The sequence below is a fragment of the Megalobrama amblycephala genome, linkage group LG12, assembly GCF_018812025.1.
Source record: "Megalobrama amblycephala isolate DHTTF-2021 linkage group LG12, ASM1881202v1, whole genome shotgun sequence".
NCBI lineage: Eukaryota > Metazoa > Chordata > Actinopteri > Cypriniformes > Xenocyprididae > Megalobrama > Megalobrama amblycephala.
In genome coordinates this window covers 29938934-29956222 of record NC_063055.1, presented here as the reverse complement: position 1 = coordinate 29956222, position 17289 = coordinate 29938934, and the positions used below count along the sequence as shown (strand labels likewise).

Sequence of the window (17289 nt, the reverse complement as noted above, 5' to 3'; positions counted from 1 at the left end):
ACAGCATTATAATGTACAGAATGAAAATGGATATTCATTATTAGAGCTGATAAAGATTCAATTTAAAGGCACAATATGTAAGGTTTTTGAATTAAAATATCCAAAAACCACTAGAACAATGGTCTGTGTACTTTTGCGTCCATTTGTTTTTCCTTTTTTAAACCAGAAATAAAATGCGGAAAATGTTTTTTATTTTAACACTGATGAATAGAATTAGCAGATACAAGCTAATTTTCTTTATGCAAGATTATTATTTTGTGAAAAATAATATAAATGATAAGGTGCGTTCACGCGGCCTCGTAATTCCTGTAGTTACAAGATTCTAGCTTGTAAAAAGCGTTCACGTCCTCGTAGAGCTCATAATTACAGCTTGTAAGCTGGGAGTTTTCTGAAAGCTCCCAGATGTACCACGTGGCAGCTGTACCACCTGACCGCTGGTGCCATGGAAACGCATAATTCCCAGTCCAAGGACCAAAAGGACGTGAACAGCTCCGAATATAACGTCACGTGTTGTCATTTCAAGATTCCGGTAAATACGAGGTGATGTAAATGCAGCTATATACAACTTGTTTTTTAATATGTAAAAATGCAAAATTTAATTTCCAGTGTTTTGCGTCATACACACAGACGCTAAAGCACCCTCTAGTGCCTTTTCCTCTGGCGTCAATAGAATGACTCGCTTCAAGAGACATTAATTTTAATTTGTTAAATTACTATTATTATTATTTTTACATTTATATTTTAACCTAAACATTAAATTTCTAAACCTTATAGCCTCTTGTTTAGCGCTCTAACATGATCGAGTTACCCCTTGTGGACTCAATCCCGTTATTTAGTTTTATATGAATAAAGGCCAAAACGACATCTAAATTACTGTGACTTTTTCGTCTGGCTCTGTTAGGTGTTTTATATTGAGAAATTGTTTGGGATTAGGAGTCACTTTATAGCTATGCTGTGCTGTTCAAATTGAAAATATACCAACATATGATGACAAAATTATACCCCAATATGTGATTTTTATGAGGATAAAATTCCCATGCCCTTTGCCTCAATGGAGGTTTGACATGAAATATTTCTCAATTCTCATTGAAAGCAATGCGTTACGGCCGTGTCACTGGACATTAACGCTTTACGTGGATTAATCCTACTAAAACAACAACCAGGGAGAAACTATTTTCTCGCGCATTTTCTTGTCATTAACATAATCTGCTAAGACAATGGTAAACAAAGTGGAAGGACAATATTTTTAAGTTAAGCATTTTCTTAGTGGAAAACACTGAACATTGAAAGTGCGTTGCCTTCTTATTCGGCCTGACCTGCTTGTCTGCATATCTTTATTGGTAATTTAATATCAGTGTCTTAATGCATTAAACGTTTTCTTCATAACTGTGTTTTATTTTCTAGGAAAATGCTTAACGTGTTATTAATTGTGGTCATAGTGGAGTGCTTATAATATAAGGTGTATTGAATTTGCTCCTCCAATATCATATTAAGCCACATTAAGCACTTATTTTTCATGTTAAACGCTTGAATGTCCCGCTTCGCTGGACGCGTTTGCCGCCAGTATATCATTCTCTTGGATATGCAGTAGTATCGGACCCCTCATGAGTGAGAATGGGGTGGAAATCAAGTCAAGTATTATCATTTTTCAGAGACATGGATCTCGAAAGTGTGGGAGAAACAACAATTTTACAAAAGAAAACTTGTAAATTGACATTTCTTCAACTTTAATCTGTCCTTTTTTTAATTTTGGTTTATAAAGATACAAAACGTAATAAACAAAAATCTGAAAAGAAGTCAATGTTTATTTTGTGCACATGAAATTTGTGTATTCAGTTTTAATTTAAATTTTGGTATTCACCATAGCATTTAAAAATAAAACAACCATTCGTTTTTTGTTTTTTTCTTGACGTGGTTAAAAAACGAAAAAGGAATGGATGCAAAAGTTCACGGACCAACAATGTTATATATTTTGTTGACTTGTGTACTTACATTATCTCAAATGTTTCCAAGAAAGTTTAAATCCAGAGAAATGAGCAATTTTAACCGTCGCCTATCAGTCATACCCACAACATACCCTCAATTTCCGGTTTTATTTTGTTTCATTTTTAAACCATGGAAACACCAAAGACGCTTTAATATATTATGTGTTTTATTAGACAGCTGAGCAACTGTTTGGATGGATACATTCAATCGACAGAAAACGAATCATGTTATATAGCTCAACACAGTAAGTCTTATTGTTTAAATCTTGTTTTCTTGATTTACAGCGAGTACCATGTTTTACCATGCCTAATATCGATCTAGCTTACTGCAGTGTGCATTAAGTGTCTCATTGCAACTGCCGAGCGAATCCTTACCCCACATATGTTTGACCAGAAGAAACGGAAATGGCGATTGCGGCATAATAAAAGTTCCGCTGCTCTCGAGACGTGTGTCGTGCTCGTCTCTCATTAGCAATCGCTCCAGCGTCCTCGTTTTTGCTCGCACAGCACTCTGCCCTGCTCTGCTTCATACTACAGTAACGTTAATAAATCTCATCCATGAGCATGACTTCTACCCAAGTCCTGTCGGATTCTTTTCCAACGGCTGTAGACGTGAAGACTACGGAGCCCCGGTCATGACATGCAGGAAAAAAACAGTAGGCTAAATCATGCGCACAATTTACTAATGCGTTCCCTCGATTTATAAATTATGCGCAAGATTTATAAATCAAGGGAGCAAAATAGTTAATCGTACGCACATTTTAGTAAATCGTGCGTATGATTTAGTAAATTGAGTGGACGAATTAGTAAATCGTGCACATGATTTATTTGTTTTTCTTGCATGTCATATGCGGGGCTCCATAGAAAACAACGCCTCCCATTATTCAGCGAAATCAAGGCGTCATCAAGTTACACCTTTGTTTTAAATAAGCTACCTCTAGTGGTGAAAATTTACATAGTGTGCCTTTAACAAATGTTATTACACTAATTGTAAGTGTCTATAAAATGACAGCAAAGGTCATCTAAATGTAAAAATAGGAAATGAGCAAGAACAATTAAGTATACAATTTAATTATACAATAAAAAAAAAAATCTCTTATTTGGATCCCTATGTTTGCTCTAGAAACCAATAGTAACTGGACCAGCTAATGAATGTACACAAGCTAAAGAAGCAATTTATGATAACACTGTTGTTAGATTTTATTGGTGATTTGAGATATATAAGTGAAATGTAATCTTGACAAACACATTACAGAGGTCTCAGTCTTTCTGAATTCAAGCAGATAGGAGCTGTAATTACAGTATGCCTACTGCATAGAAAATAGCTGCCCAGTGAACTGACTTGCCTTAAAGAGACTGATTAATCTCGAAAACAATTGTTGGTTATTCCAAAATTTGCTCTATCTACACAGAAACATTATGTTCTATTTTCATTTTCAAACCATTCCATTTTTTTCCCCCAAACCATAGATTTTACAGTTTTATGTGTGTGAGATTGGGAGACTATGGATCTACTGACACAAAATGACACTGAAAGTAACATTTGAACATGAAAACTTTAATGACCACCTCACTTCAGCTGACAGACATCTGATTATAGTTTCATAGAAGTTCAGCCTTTTCACTTTTTTTCTGAAACCTATTGCATCATATAAGAAGCGCCAAAGTTATTTCCAGAGCAGGCACTGCTTGTATCCTATGTGATATCTCCCTCGCTGTTTCTGGTAGACAGCACTGGCTGTGGCATGCTATCATAACCTCAATAGCAAAGCCTCCAGCAGAAACATCGATTTCACCTCACAGACAGAAAGTAATATGGAGACTGATGAGACACTCTGATATGAAGAAGTGGACATAAACCAAAATAGACACATATAGGCACTCATTTTTTTTTTTTTTTTATCTGTGAGTGAGGGTGAACGTATGACCCATTATTTATAACAACCGTGTCACTGTTCTGGGAAATATTTTCAACCAAAACACAATCTTCATGAACCAAACCTGAATCCAATCTCGGATTGAAATGACACATCGACGTAATCAATTACACTGATTATGTAAATTAGTTGTTTGCGTGGAATGTGTTGATTCGTTGCGCTGTTTATGATCCCCAATGATGGTGGCTCAACCTGGGCATGCTGAAAATCAGCCCTTATAACAAAAAATATCAAGCCTGATCTAAATTGTGGAAATTTCGAGCCACAGGCAAAACAAGTGAAAAATGTCAATTTTGGACGAAATTGAGGTTTTCACAAAGTTCATTGAGGCCTCGTCTAGCGATCCCATTGCTCCAAATAGTAATTAAACATCTAAAAGTATCTTTATTTGTATGTTTTCTGAGAGCAGTACCTTTCCTTTGTCCATGAAAAGTGCCGTTTTTTCTGCTCGCTTCTGGACTACTGGCACTTCCCTCAGCACAACTTTGGTATTGTTTAGCCCTTTGGTGCTCTTCAGTCACTTTTGACTGAAAAATTTTTGAAATGTTAAAAATTGGAATGGTATGAAACTTGGTGACTTTTATGGCATTTGGAATGTAACACAAAAAAATGTATGATATGATTCGAGCATGCTAAGTGGTCGTGAAAAGAAATAGTCACACTTGTTGTCTTCGGTCAAAAGTGAAATGAAATGAATGGGAAATCGACAAAAACACAAAAGTTTGGAGAATTTTGATGTGTACCATCTACAAATCGGCCACAATTTTGAAAAAAAGTACACAGCAGTAAAGGGATGACACTCTAAAACATCAAGAGTGTGATATAGACGCACCCACTCACACAAACAAACACACATTATACATACACACTTATGAACTGTGCACTTAGAAGTACAGGCTTGTACCTTCGCATCGTTCTGAGCTTTTTTCTCTTTTTTTTTTTTTTTTTTTTTTTTTTGCAGGAGCTATGTGTCAAGAGCATAAAAAGTTAAAAAAAAAAAAGTCACGTTTCATTTTTTATGCAATGTTTAGGTTTGACTGTAATCATAATGCAACAAATAACACTTCAAATCAATATGTCTTACAAAAATATATCTAAAACTTGATAAGAAACAGTTTTTGAGAATGTCTAAATATATATTCATATCCTCAATTAAAGAAATTAATTGAAATTAAATTTTAAAAAAATTAAATGTAAATGTATCCAAAAACAACTATGGAATTCACAAGCCTCTCCATAGAGAGCTGTATAAGTATCTAGTGGTTACACCATGGTATTACACATTTTTCTTTTTATACTCTCACCAGATGGCACTATACATTTTTTTTAAAATATATATATATATTTTAAAGGGATAGTTTATATGCGTTCAGCATTCGCTTAGTGAGGTCTGATCGCGCTCTGACAACAGCAGTGATGCCTCGCACGTATACTTCAATGAGCGCTAGACATCACTGCCATTGTCAGAGTGCAATCAGACCTCACTAAGCGAGTGCTGAACGCAGTTGGACATAGTGGTGTATTAGAGGTAAAAAATGATATAAATACTGTTTGGTTTCTCACACAAACCGATCATTTCGTGTCTTAGGACATCAATGTGTCGTCACGAGCCGCAGGGTTTAATTTGGACTTGTCTAACCAAGATTTATTTACTCTTATAGTAGAAGTTCCCACCCACTCGCATTATTTGACTGACAGACGGCAACGGTTGGAGATAAAAATCATCATTTCTGTTCTACTGAAGAAACAAAGTCACCTACATCTTGGATGCGCTGGGGGTAAGTAGATAAACATAAAATTTTCATTTTTGGGTGAACTATTCCTTTAAAGGCCTAGACTCTATTTTAAACTGAAATACTGCATTAATTGAAAAATAGTGAAAAAATATTAGAATTTTTTTTTTGTATTTTTTCAATGGGAAAAATTGATCATAATTATTACATAAATATTAATTAGTATCATGAAATTCTCTCAAAATACAAAATAAAAAAGTACAAATATTATTGAACAAAAATAAATTACATTGGTTTTGCTGAGGGAGAAAAAAAAAGAATTTTACTTTTGACGGCGAAGAGCACAAGTGTGACTCCCAAACGAGGAGCACCAAGCACAGCATTCCAACTTTGTGAATATTCATGGCGAATTCTTGATGGCATAAGTCTGAACCAATGAAATGTGATTTTCAAACTCATGCTGATGTAAACAAAATGATCTTAGTCGCGCTGACTGACAGATCTGAAGCGCGCGCACTCAAAGACGCCTCAGACAGCGCGCAATCCCGAAATAGGCTACAAATATAGGCTACACAAAAAACTGTCTTGGTTAGTATTCACGCAAACATATAACTGATAACTGTTATGTCTTAAGTGAACGTTTGGTCAACTGTTGGGGAAAAACATCTGATGTACATATAATCTTATATTAGATACAATTTTGGAATCATGGAAAAAGAATATATATATATATATATATATATATATATATATATATATATATATATATATATATATATATATATATATATATATGTTTTCCTATAGATGGCTTGGTTAGTGCCAAATCTGCTGGTATCACCAGGGATTTTAAGGTATGGTTGCTACGTGTTTTTTTTTTTTTTGGAACCTTCAGAAAACTTGATTTTTCTCAAAATTGACTTTCTTGACTCTGTAGACTTCAAACAGGGGCAGCTCAGACATTTTTTGTCTGATTCCAACAAATCATACATCATTTTGAATGTTTTTTTTTAATAGAGAGAATGTGAAAAGAACTCATTTTTGAAAACTTGCTCATTGCAACTCATTATGCCAGCACGGTTCACATTTATTGTTAAATTAACCAAAGGATTAATCAGCTATTTAGAAAGTAATCAATAGACAGCCCTGATCTAATCCATTAAAATGTAACATATTTCTGATTGCACTCTGAAACACTCTTTTCCTGTTATGATTGCTATAATAAATATATTATATACAGTCAAACCAAAATTTATTCAGACACCTTGAACATTTCATTCATTAATACAATTTATTCACTATAGTTTAAAAAAAATGGTAATAAAATATGACAAGATCTTAATCGTGATTAAATGCAATTAAAAACGCTTACGTTTTTTTATACATTTTATAATGTAAAAATTAATCTGCAAATTAAAACAACATAAAGACAGTATATTTTAAATACTTGTTTAATGGCATCTTTTTATGAATGAAGGTCAGTAGTATCACTGATACTAATACTTGTACTGATGTCTTAATGAGATTGATTCCCCCCCTCCTTTTTAAACATGAATTATAGCCATTCAAAATTACAGTGTAATTGAAAACTATAATTTTTTACATATATTAGGCTTTAAAAACATAACAACTTTTAATTTAGGTGAACTTAGAACAATCCTCTCACAAACCCATAATAAATGTCATATTATACCTGTGCCCTTCCTACCTGTCTAACAGCAACAGAAATTGAATAGTTACCAAACAGTCTGCACTGCATAATTTATAGCCTAAATTATATAAATCCTTATTAAAGCTACAAAAGTTATTTAGTCAAGAGCAATAAGTATTTTTCTCTGTTACCTTTGTTCTTTCATTATCTTCAATGACAGACAGCACTGGTTGCTGTCCCTCTAAGAGCTGCCGCTGCTGCACATGACGCGGATCTCACACGCGTCCCACTTTCTCACAGCTCTTTACTTTCATTTTTAAGACTTGATTTAACTCATTCAAGGCTGTTCTTATGAGGATCATTGACAAAACAGACAGAGATGGGATTATTGTGTGTGTTATTGACAGAGAACTCGATTATATATATATATATATGTATTACTTCAACTACTACAAATACTAAATAAAAATCTGTCAAAATAAGAAATATTACTATAGTACTTCTGCAGTTGAATCCAGTTTCAAAATGTCATCTTACTTTTGTTTTTTATCCACCTAGTGTTTTAACATCACATCTTAATTATCGATTGTCTTTGACCTTTAAACTGAAGAACATTCTGTGCTCTGATTAGGCTATTTTCCTCTCTTTCTGTGCTCTGTTTTGACCAAGGATGCAGCAATGAATGACCTGCTTGTGAATCAGAAAGAATAAATTGCTCATTTAGGAGGATTGGCTATGCACACACATGCACGGTTGTACACGCACGGCTGAAAAAAAGGGCTTTGAAGGGGACATCTTGTCACTGCAAAACAATCTAAGTGATTCGTTGAAGCGATTGAGGGGAAATACAGAGAAAAACAGTTTTTCAGGCTTCATTTTCACTGTTTACAAGATTTATTTGCTTGTTTTGGCAAAAGAAATTAAATTTTCACAGTTAATTTAAGACGTATCCTCAATACACATGCTTTAGATGCGGTAACTTACATACAGTACACAGTGCATGCTTGGTCAGTAATCAACACCCGCTGACAGATGTTGCCATGCAAGTCCAGATGTTACCGGCTGTTATTTTAGTGCTAATAGCTAGTTTACATACAGAACACAATATGCAAACACCACAGGCCAGATTTCCATACGGTTACTCGTGGAAGTAGAAAAACCCAAGCAGTCTGCAATATGAAAAACATCACACAGTCTTCTTTGGCAAAAAACCATTACGAATTTTAATTTATGACTTACAAGCTCGGTTGACTTTGTTTAATTTCTAGAGTGGCCCATTCAAAGAAGTTGTGAATGTTTGCTACAAAAAAAGAGAGAAATTGTTAGCGAAAGTAATGAATGAGCCCAGGCTTAAATGAAATTACGAACATGACCAGCAACCCGGAAAAGGGAAGTCATTAATCAGAAACTCTTTAATGTGCTGTGTGGCAGTAATTTCAGTCTGTGCGTAATACAAAGTGATACACTTATTTGAAAAAGAAAATGAAATATGGGAGTTGAATGCCACTAAACGTCCACAAATTCTTGCCACTTATTTAATTTAAGTCAATTTCATTTCATTCAGTTCAGCAATAATGAAATATACAATTTCTGGGTGTGCTTTTTATGATAGCACACATGTGAACAAGGCACAAAGGAATGGAGTTTGTAATTTTGCCGCTCTATTATGAAGCATAACAATCACAACAAACCATTAATAAATTTTCACTGAGCAAAAATTAAACTGAAACGAATGACTTCAATGTCTTATTTTTAAAAGCACACGGCAAGAAAAAGCCTCCGCCTGTCAATCACCATCACTGCCTGCTTTTCTGTTCCTTTTGCCTCTTTCTCTTCAACCAAACTGCTGTCACGCTGATGGATCAACATGAGCAGCTTGTCGACCCTTGTAGAGAGGCTCCAGACAAGGGGAAGGTCTTCCTCTGACTGCCCAAGCAGGACAAGGTATTAGGGAAGCCTGACAGGAGGACTGTCTAGAGGAAAGCAGCCCGGGCTGGAGAGGGCTTTCAGAGTCACTGCCCCCTAGCCTGCCTGTGGACGAGAGCGGCCCTAATGATATGTAAGGCTACAGGAGGCAGTGTCAACCTGTCCGTGGCCTGTCAAAGAGTGTGGTGAGAGGGTGAGATTGGAGAGCGAGTCACAGAGGTGTGAGAATGAGAAGGAAAGGGCAAGGTAGGTAGAGAGAGACTAAAGGCCAGTAAACAGATAAAAGGAAGATGGAGGGAAGATAAAGTATGGTGAGAGGGAGAGAAATCGGCGTGGTTGTCAGGTGTTTATTGAAGTGGAGCAGGCCTGTCTCCATGAGGAGCTCTTCTGTTGAATCGGCTGCTTAGTTCTGGAGGACTGTCTAATCCCACGATGCTTTGCTCTCACTCTAGGCTTGTGCCTAGGGTTGGGAACTGACAAGAACAATTAAGAATCAGTTCCATTTAAAAAGAGATATGTTCATGAGATTCTAAGGTTCTTTTTGGTGAATCAAAATCATACGATTTAACCAGTGTATCTTGACGAATGACATTCCCTAATGATGTGTTGATTCCTTTTAGTGAATCAAAAACATACGCATAACCAGTGTATCCTGTTTCCTAAACAAATGACTCTGAGTTGGTTCATTTTACTAAAAAAAAAAAATTTTTTTACTTAGCCCAGACTTTTGAATGATAGTGTATACAGTTCCAAGAAAAAGTATGTGAACCGCTTGCAGAATCTGTGAAAATGTGAATAATTTTAACAAAATAAGAGAGATCACACAAAATGCATGTTATTTTTTATTTAGTACTGTCCTGAGTAAGATAGTTTACAAGATGTTTACATATAGTCCACAAGACAAAAAAAAAAAGCTGAATTTATTAAAATAACCCCATTCAAAAGTTCTTAATACTGTGTGTGGATACCTGGATGATCCACGATTGTTTTTGTTTGTTTGTTTGTTTTATGACGGTTGTTCATGAGTCTCTTGTTTGTTCTGAGCAGTTAAACTGAGCTCTGTTCTTCAGAAAAATCCTCCAGGTCCTGCTGATTCTTCAGTTTTCAAGCATTTTTTTGCATATTTGAACCCTTTCCAGCAGTGACTGTATGATTTTGAGATCCATCTTTTCAGACTGAGGACAACTGAGGGACTCAAACACAACTATTAAAAAAGGTTCAAACATTCACTGATGCTCCAGAAGGAAACACAATGAGCCGGGGACTGAAAACATTTGAACAGGATAAAGATGTCCCAATTTTTCTTATTTTGTTTAAATATCATTGTTTTTCATTTAGTTCTGCTCTTCTGAAGCAACAGAAGATACTTGCATGTTTCCTGGAAGAAAAATTAAGTACAATTTACCTTGATATTCAAATTCAAAAGTTTTCACCCCCCATCTCTTAATGCGTCGTTTCACAGATTATCCAAGTGGTTTACATACTTTTTCTTGCAACTGTAATTATAAGACTAATTATTGTATTGCATCCACACCACCTCTATGTGCATTCAAAAATCTTTAAACAAACCTTTTGAAGGGATTTATTTCTGATTTGTTATTTGGCAGGGATGGGCAAATTCAGTCCTGGAGGGCCACTTACTAGGGCTGTGTTTAACTACACTCTTAGACATACACTCGCAAACTTCCCTAAGCACTTCCCCTCGGGGAATCCCCACTGCCATTTTGAAGTGCGCTCAACTTTGTCAAGTGGACAAGGGAAGTTTATTTGGACATACCCTCGACCCATTGATTTTTGTCATGACAACTCTTGGGAGAGATTGGCATGGTAATAGAGATTGGCATGGTAATGGATATGGCAATTGTTACGTCCCCTAGTGGCGTAGAGGTATGAGGGAGACGCACATAATAAAAATGTAAACAACCTATAATCTTGGTCTCTGGGAAGTACTGTGGGTGAGTGACACAAGGACAAACAATGTAGCAAAAAGTGGTTCGCTTTATTTACAACGGAATATTTTTACACAAAGTTTAAAAAGTTTACACAAATGGAAACACCAACCAAAAATAAATCCCTATTTACAGCTATATACAAAGCAAAGTTAATGTATTTGGTCTTGGCAGAATAGATCTGCTACGCTGCTGCTGCAGAGCAAGTACTGAAACTTGCTACTGCCAATACATTCACAGACATTGCTGTGAGCATGTAAGACATCTTGCTGCTGCTGCACATGAAACATACTGTACATGAAAAAAAAAAAACCCGTAGCAGATCTATACAGGTGGAGCCAAAGAAGTAGGAGGGTTTCTGAAAGCACGCTGCAGGTTGCTAACAACAACACTACCAGTGAATGTTGAGCCGCAGTTCGTTGGCCACTGATGCAACAGCAACCAATCAGCTGCACTATGTAGATAATGATGTGATTGCTACCAAATGCCCATCAGCCTACGCAATCTAGAATTTCATGTCAGAACTATGTACACTTCAGGCAGATCCATAGACCACAATGCAACATGATTGTGACGTCACAGCAGATTGTGCTTAATTTACATCCACAACTCTAGTGTATGATTTTGGAGATATTTTGGCATTTAACCGCATAATACTTGTAGCTACCTTAAGCTGACTGTTGTAGTTTATTGTATTGTTATAATTTTCGTTTGTGTAATTTTTTTTTATATTTTCTCCAACAGCCCAAGCACATGCAGGCCTATAGAATGGTGTGTAAAGCAAATTCATAAGGGAAAAATAAAAAAATGTAAGTAACAAAACTCCAAGTTACAGATTCCAAGTGATCAACGGCTAAGGGCGTTCCTTTTAAAGACATTGCGAGGATTCCGCCTGTAGTGGACACTCGTGCAACGTAAGGAATGATGTTCTTCCGAGTGAATAAGACAGAGGGAAGTTAGCGAGTGAAGGGCATAAAAAATGGTCTTAAACGCAGCCCATAAGGCTACAGGCAGGTGAGTTTTATCAAGGTTGGAGCTAAACTCTGCAGGACAGTGGCCTTGCAGGACAGAGTTTGCTCAACACTATATAGTTTTTGTTGAAATTTGCAATGATCCAATCATTTGGCAACAAACTGCTGAGAGCAGTTAATGCAACAAGAATTGCATCCCTCAAAAGTACTATAAGGATCATTAGGGGAAACATTACAAAACCAGAATTATTCAATTCCTCTGATTTCCATTCCTATTTGGGCCTCAATGGTTCATGCACACCTCTCTAGTGCTCATCTCAAAGCCAAACTCTCTCTTAAATAAGAGCAATAGGCTTATGCTGTTTTCCCCTAAGTCCCAATGTATTATTCTTGCCATACATTACATCAATTGTAATTAATAAGGGCTATTGACTTTGTGCTGGCCTGTCAAAAATAATTCATTGAGCTTTTGCTTTCACAAGCATCATTTAAGGAATGATATATGTGGGCTAGTCTTAAAACAGCCAGAAAGGCAGTTAAACGTATGCTAGGAGCTGTGAGGAGAATCAATATATAATACAACATTATGCCTGTTTAGGGTTCCCATAGAAATTAATGATATTGAAAAATGAGTATGTTCATCTACAGAGACTGCACAGAACTAATGATTTACAAAGCTGGGCACTTTTAGAGGTCTTTTATAAAAAAAAATAAAATAAAAAAAAAAGCCCTCAAGAATACTGCAAGGTGAAAAGCTGAGACTCGCACACATCACAAACGTATTCCTAAGTCCTTTTTTTCTCCAACTCGACAGTTTTAAAGAAATCTAGTGGCAACGCTAAGCTTATTTGTGTTACCTAGAGGCACCCCACGCTAGCACTAATCATATTTCAACCTCTCTCGCAGGACATTTTGTTAAAAGAATCAGCGTAGCGTTTTCTGAAACAGCTGCTTGGAAGTCCACATTTCAGAGTGCTGTACATTAAACACCATCTAGAGTGGCCTGTTATTTGCGTTCGAGGCACCGAGCAGCTGAAGTGCTATGCAGAGCCTTCTCGTTAGAGCTCCCTACATCACTTGCTTCCCTTTAAGAGCTCCCACCCACTGATGCCTTCGTTTTCAGCTCAGTAATGGCCTCTCAAAGAGAGGACATGTGCTGATAATAAGGACTAATACGGGCGCAGAGCGAATCTGTGTCATCAATGTTCATCACTGATGTCTTTAAGCTTTAAAGAGTCATCGACTGTGGAGTAAACACCACACGATGAGTCCTCCTTGTTTCAGCCTCAGCTACTTTCTGAACTTTTTATTGGAATGACCGAGCTGGGATTGACTAGTCAATTTTTGTCCTGACCTTCTCTGTCCTTTAAACTTTGGAACCTGACCCTGATGTTATGATGTGTGTGTGATGCTGAAAATCACCTGGGTAATTAAACCAGGTTTTAATACTCAACCAGCAGCTTACAGATGCCTGGCTGCTCATAGAAGCCACTTAATTACACTAAACTCAGGCAAATTAAGAAACATGAACACACACAAAGGAAAAATAACATACTGCAGTAGGACTGTAATTAGAACTGTGGAAAAGAGTAATGTGTTCATTAATCTACAAAACAAAACGTGGCAAGTTGCCTTTGCTTAGTCTCACTGAAAGCTGCTTTTACAGGTTCAACACATCAGTGCGGTCACATAAGTTTGGTCAATTTACTTGTTGCTGTTCAGATTTCTGTAGGGGATGGAAGAATAACATTTCTGATATGCAAAAGCATTAAGGCAAGGTCACATTTGCAAAATTCCTGCATATTTTTCAGCTTTTTTTAACTTTTTTTTTTGTTTGGCAGCAAAAAAGGTCCATTGTGCATTTTCAATAGCAATGTATGAAATGCTACTCACAAAGAAGTCACTTTCAAACCAAGCAGCATTCTGTCAGTAACCCAATACAAAAACTGCATGGTTTCGCCCTTATGTAAAATTCCAGATTGTGCTGATTCCTACACTAAAATGATTGGATTATGCCAACAAACTTTTTAACTGGATTTTGCCCATGTTTGACTGCACCTTTAGTCTTTAGGTGTAGAAATTGAGCTATTTTGTTATTGAGTATATATATATATATATATATATATATATAGCAACGTGAACATTAAGTAGGGATGTAATGGTACGCAGAAGTCACGGTTCAGTACAACAGGAAAAAACACAAATCCCCAATGCTAGGTTTCTTTTCGTTTATTTAGTGGCATTTAGTTCCCTCTGTTACAGTACAGCCTCCTTTAGAGTATTAAGAACTGAAAAGAAAAAAAAAAAAGTAATTGTTGCTATGTTACTGTAATTGATAGACTGACCAATGCTGTGCAGTAAAATGCAACAGATGTTTTCAAACTTATTGGTTTGATTAACATATTGTGTGTAGCCTACGCTGTAATTTTCTTTGCGTGTGAGAGTTCATTAACATGCGGTGACAATGGCGGATGCACAAAGTTCAATATTACGCTTTTTCAAGAAATCATGGAAAGATGAGCAGGAAGGTGAAAAAGAGCCTACTTCACCTTTCCACAATGAGACAGCGAATGAAGTGGCACCTGAGGCTTCCCATTTCCAGGACATGCATATTTCATCACTGGACTATAGTATTGAGACTTACACCACACAAATCAGCACAATGCCAAATGATTTTGTCTCATTATAACAGCGGAAACAGCTTAAAATTCACCGTCATTTACGGTCATGCAGATAAGAGCAAGACATCATTCAAAACTGGGTCTATTTTTATTTGCATACACTCACAATAAAAACAAAACATTGTGCTTTTGTAAAATAAAGAAAACAAGCAGAATGCCGCTTTCTGCCGTCACAGATTTTTTTCCGTGAAACTTGTGGAGCATGTCACAAAAATGTATCGAAGTTCAGCGTATAGGCTACAAGCAAGCTTTTGCATGCCATCTCTTGTTTCAGGTTGGTGCATAGATTGTCTCTTCTTCTTCTGCTCTTTTTCCTGTTCTGGTGGTTAGCAAACAGCATTGCATTACCGCATGCGCCCCCTTCTGGATTGGAGTGTGGATCGCCTGTGACTGACTGTATTTGTCATCTGACTGTATGCACCGAACCGTGACATCAGTACCATGACGGTTCTGGACGAATACTGTTACACCCCTGTCATTAAGAGTTTAATATTTGTATATAAGCCATTTTATTAATTAACATTACATAACAAAAGTTTGTTTTGTCAATTTGAATTAATTCGTAAATGCAAAAAAGGTCTAATTCAGCCAATAAATTCTTGTCAAGGCAGATACAGATGTTTTGTTAAGCAAATCTAAATCTTTTAATTTATTTCTATTAGTGCACAGTAAAATGATTGTTGGTTTAACTTAAATAAGTAAGTAATTGAAACTAAAATTTGAGTTAATACAACAAGATTATTTCAGACAGACAGACAGACAGATTGATGGTCGAGGCCATTTTTTGGCAAACTTGTGTATACTGTAGTTGTCCTTGGATCAGTATTATATGTTTTTAAGTTTTACATTTACTGTTTTCACAATCGATCATCGCTGTCACTTTTGAGTACTCGATCACTTGCATCCGTCCCCTGTGCGTGGTTTTTAGGAAGCTTCATTTAAGTGAGATTTTAAGGACAAGACAGGCACAGATCAGAAGGCCCATCAGTATTCCAAGCGCCTCTGTTGGACTTCACTAAAAACCTGGACAGGCTTCCTAATGAATCTCTTCCTGCTTCTGCGTGCCCTTTATGGTGCTGTGACATCATAAATCAGCAGCAACACTGAAGCTTCTCATCAGGTGGGGGGAGTTTTAGTCCCTGTCTCGCAAATGGCTTCCGTTTATCAAGCGTCATCCCTTATGACTACTGATGTCAAATCATCAGGGAGGTGAGAGTAGAAGGACTTAAGGATTTTTGAAAAACTGTATTATACTCCCATGTATTTACACTCTGTGATTAAGACGATGCCCTTGTCTGGGCCTTCAGGAAGCAGTGAAAAATAAACAAATCAGAATGAAATAAAAGCATCCTGGGAAACATTATGAGTTTTGGTAATTGAAAGCGAGAGTAATGGAAGAGTAATCACAGCGGACATAATCATAAAACAGCCTATCACAATAAACCGTACAAGGTTCAGCATTCAACATTTGACCCATTAAAATTCCACTTGCAGCATCCCAATGCATTACCATCCAATCAAGACTCTCAAATAGAAGGGTCCTAAAAGTTTAAAAAGGAACTCCACTGGAACTTACTTTGACTGAAAGTCTTCATATATTACTTGGAATTGCATTAAACTTGAGGACATTGAGGCTTAAAAATCAAGATTTGAAAGTAAAAACGACACAAAGGGTTTACAGTGCCCAGTCTCCTATTCTGTCAGGCACCATCCAAATCTACCTCATAATGTATGACCTTGTCAAATACAGATGGAAGCTTTTACCTTTTTGTAGGAAAAATAAGAAGGCTGCTTCTGAATTGTGTGAAGCAGTAGAGCATAGTACTGCTTATATACTGGCATCTTATTTGAGATGCTTGAGAAGGTGGATTTATTTATTATTTTAGTGTTGTTGTTGTTTTTTTTTTGTGTTATTGTTATTTTGCATTCGCTCGCAAAATGTCTGTGTTCTCTTGAGAAATTTTGCTCGCAAAACGTTTGAGCTCATTGCTATCGAACACAAAGTTTCAAAGAAGGCCAAAGTTTTGCGAACAAACACAATGTTTCTCAGGGAAACACAAATGTTTTACGAGTGAACAGAAAATTTCAAAGCAAACACAAAAATTTTGGAAAATATTTGTAGATTAGCAACCTAGAAATAGTGCACAATCTTACAGTTTTTTCAACTGCTTACACACAAATCCTTACTTGTCATACAATTTCTGAATCCTGACACTCAGACACCAGAACCACACGCCAAATCTGCAAAACCACACACTAATTCTTGGCCTTCGTCTCAGATTTCGAATTCATAAAACACTTTTTGCAAAACACAACACAAAATTCTCTATGTAACACAAAACAAAATTGAACAGGAAGTATCTTGATTTCCTTTTTCAAACACAACTATTGTTTCTGTCCAACTACACATGGTTGATGTATTTCTTTTCTTTCATACTGTGTAATACTGTATTCAC

General features: G+C 36.3%; 1 protein-coding gene across 1 annotated transcript in view; it reads right to left on the bottom strand.

Moving 5' to 3' along the window:
• The window catches only part of si:dkeyp-14d3.1 (transmembrane protein 132C), a 417700-nt gene that overhangs the window by 336601 nt on the left and 63810 nt on the right, over positions 1–17289 (bottom strand).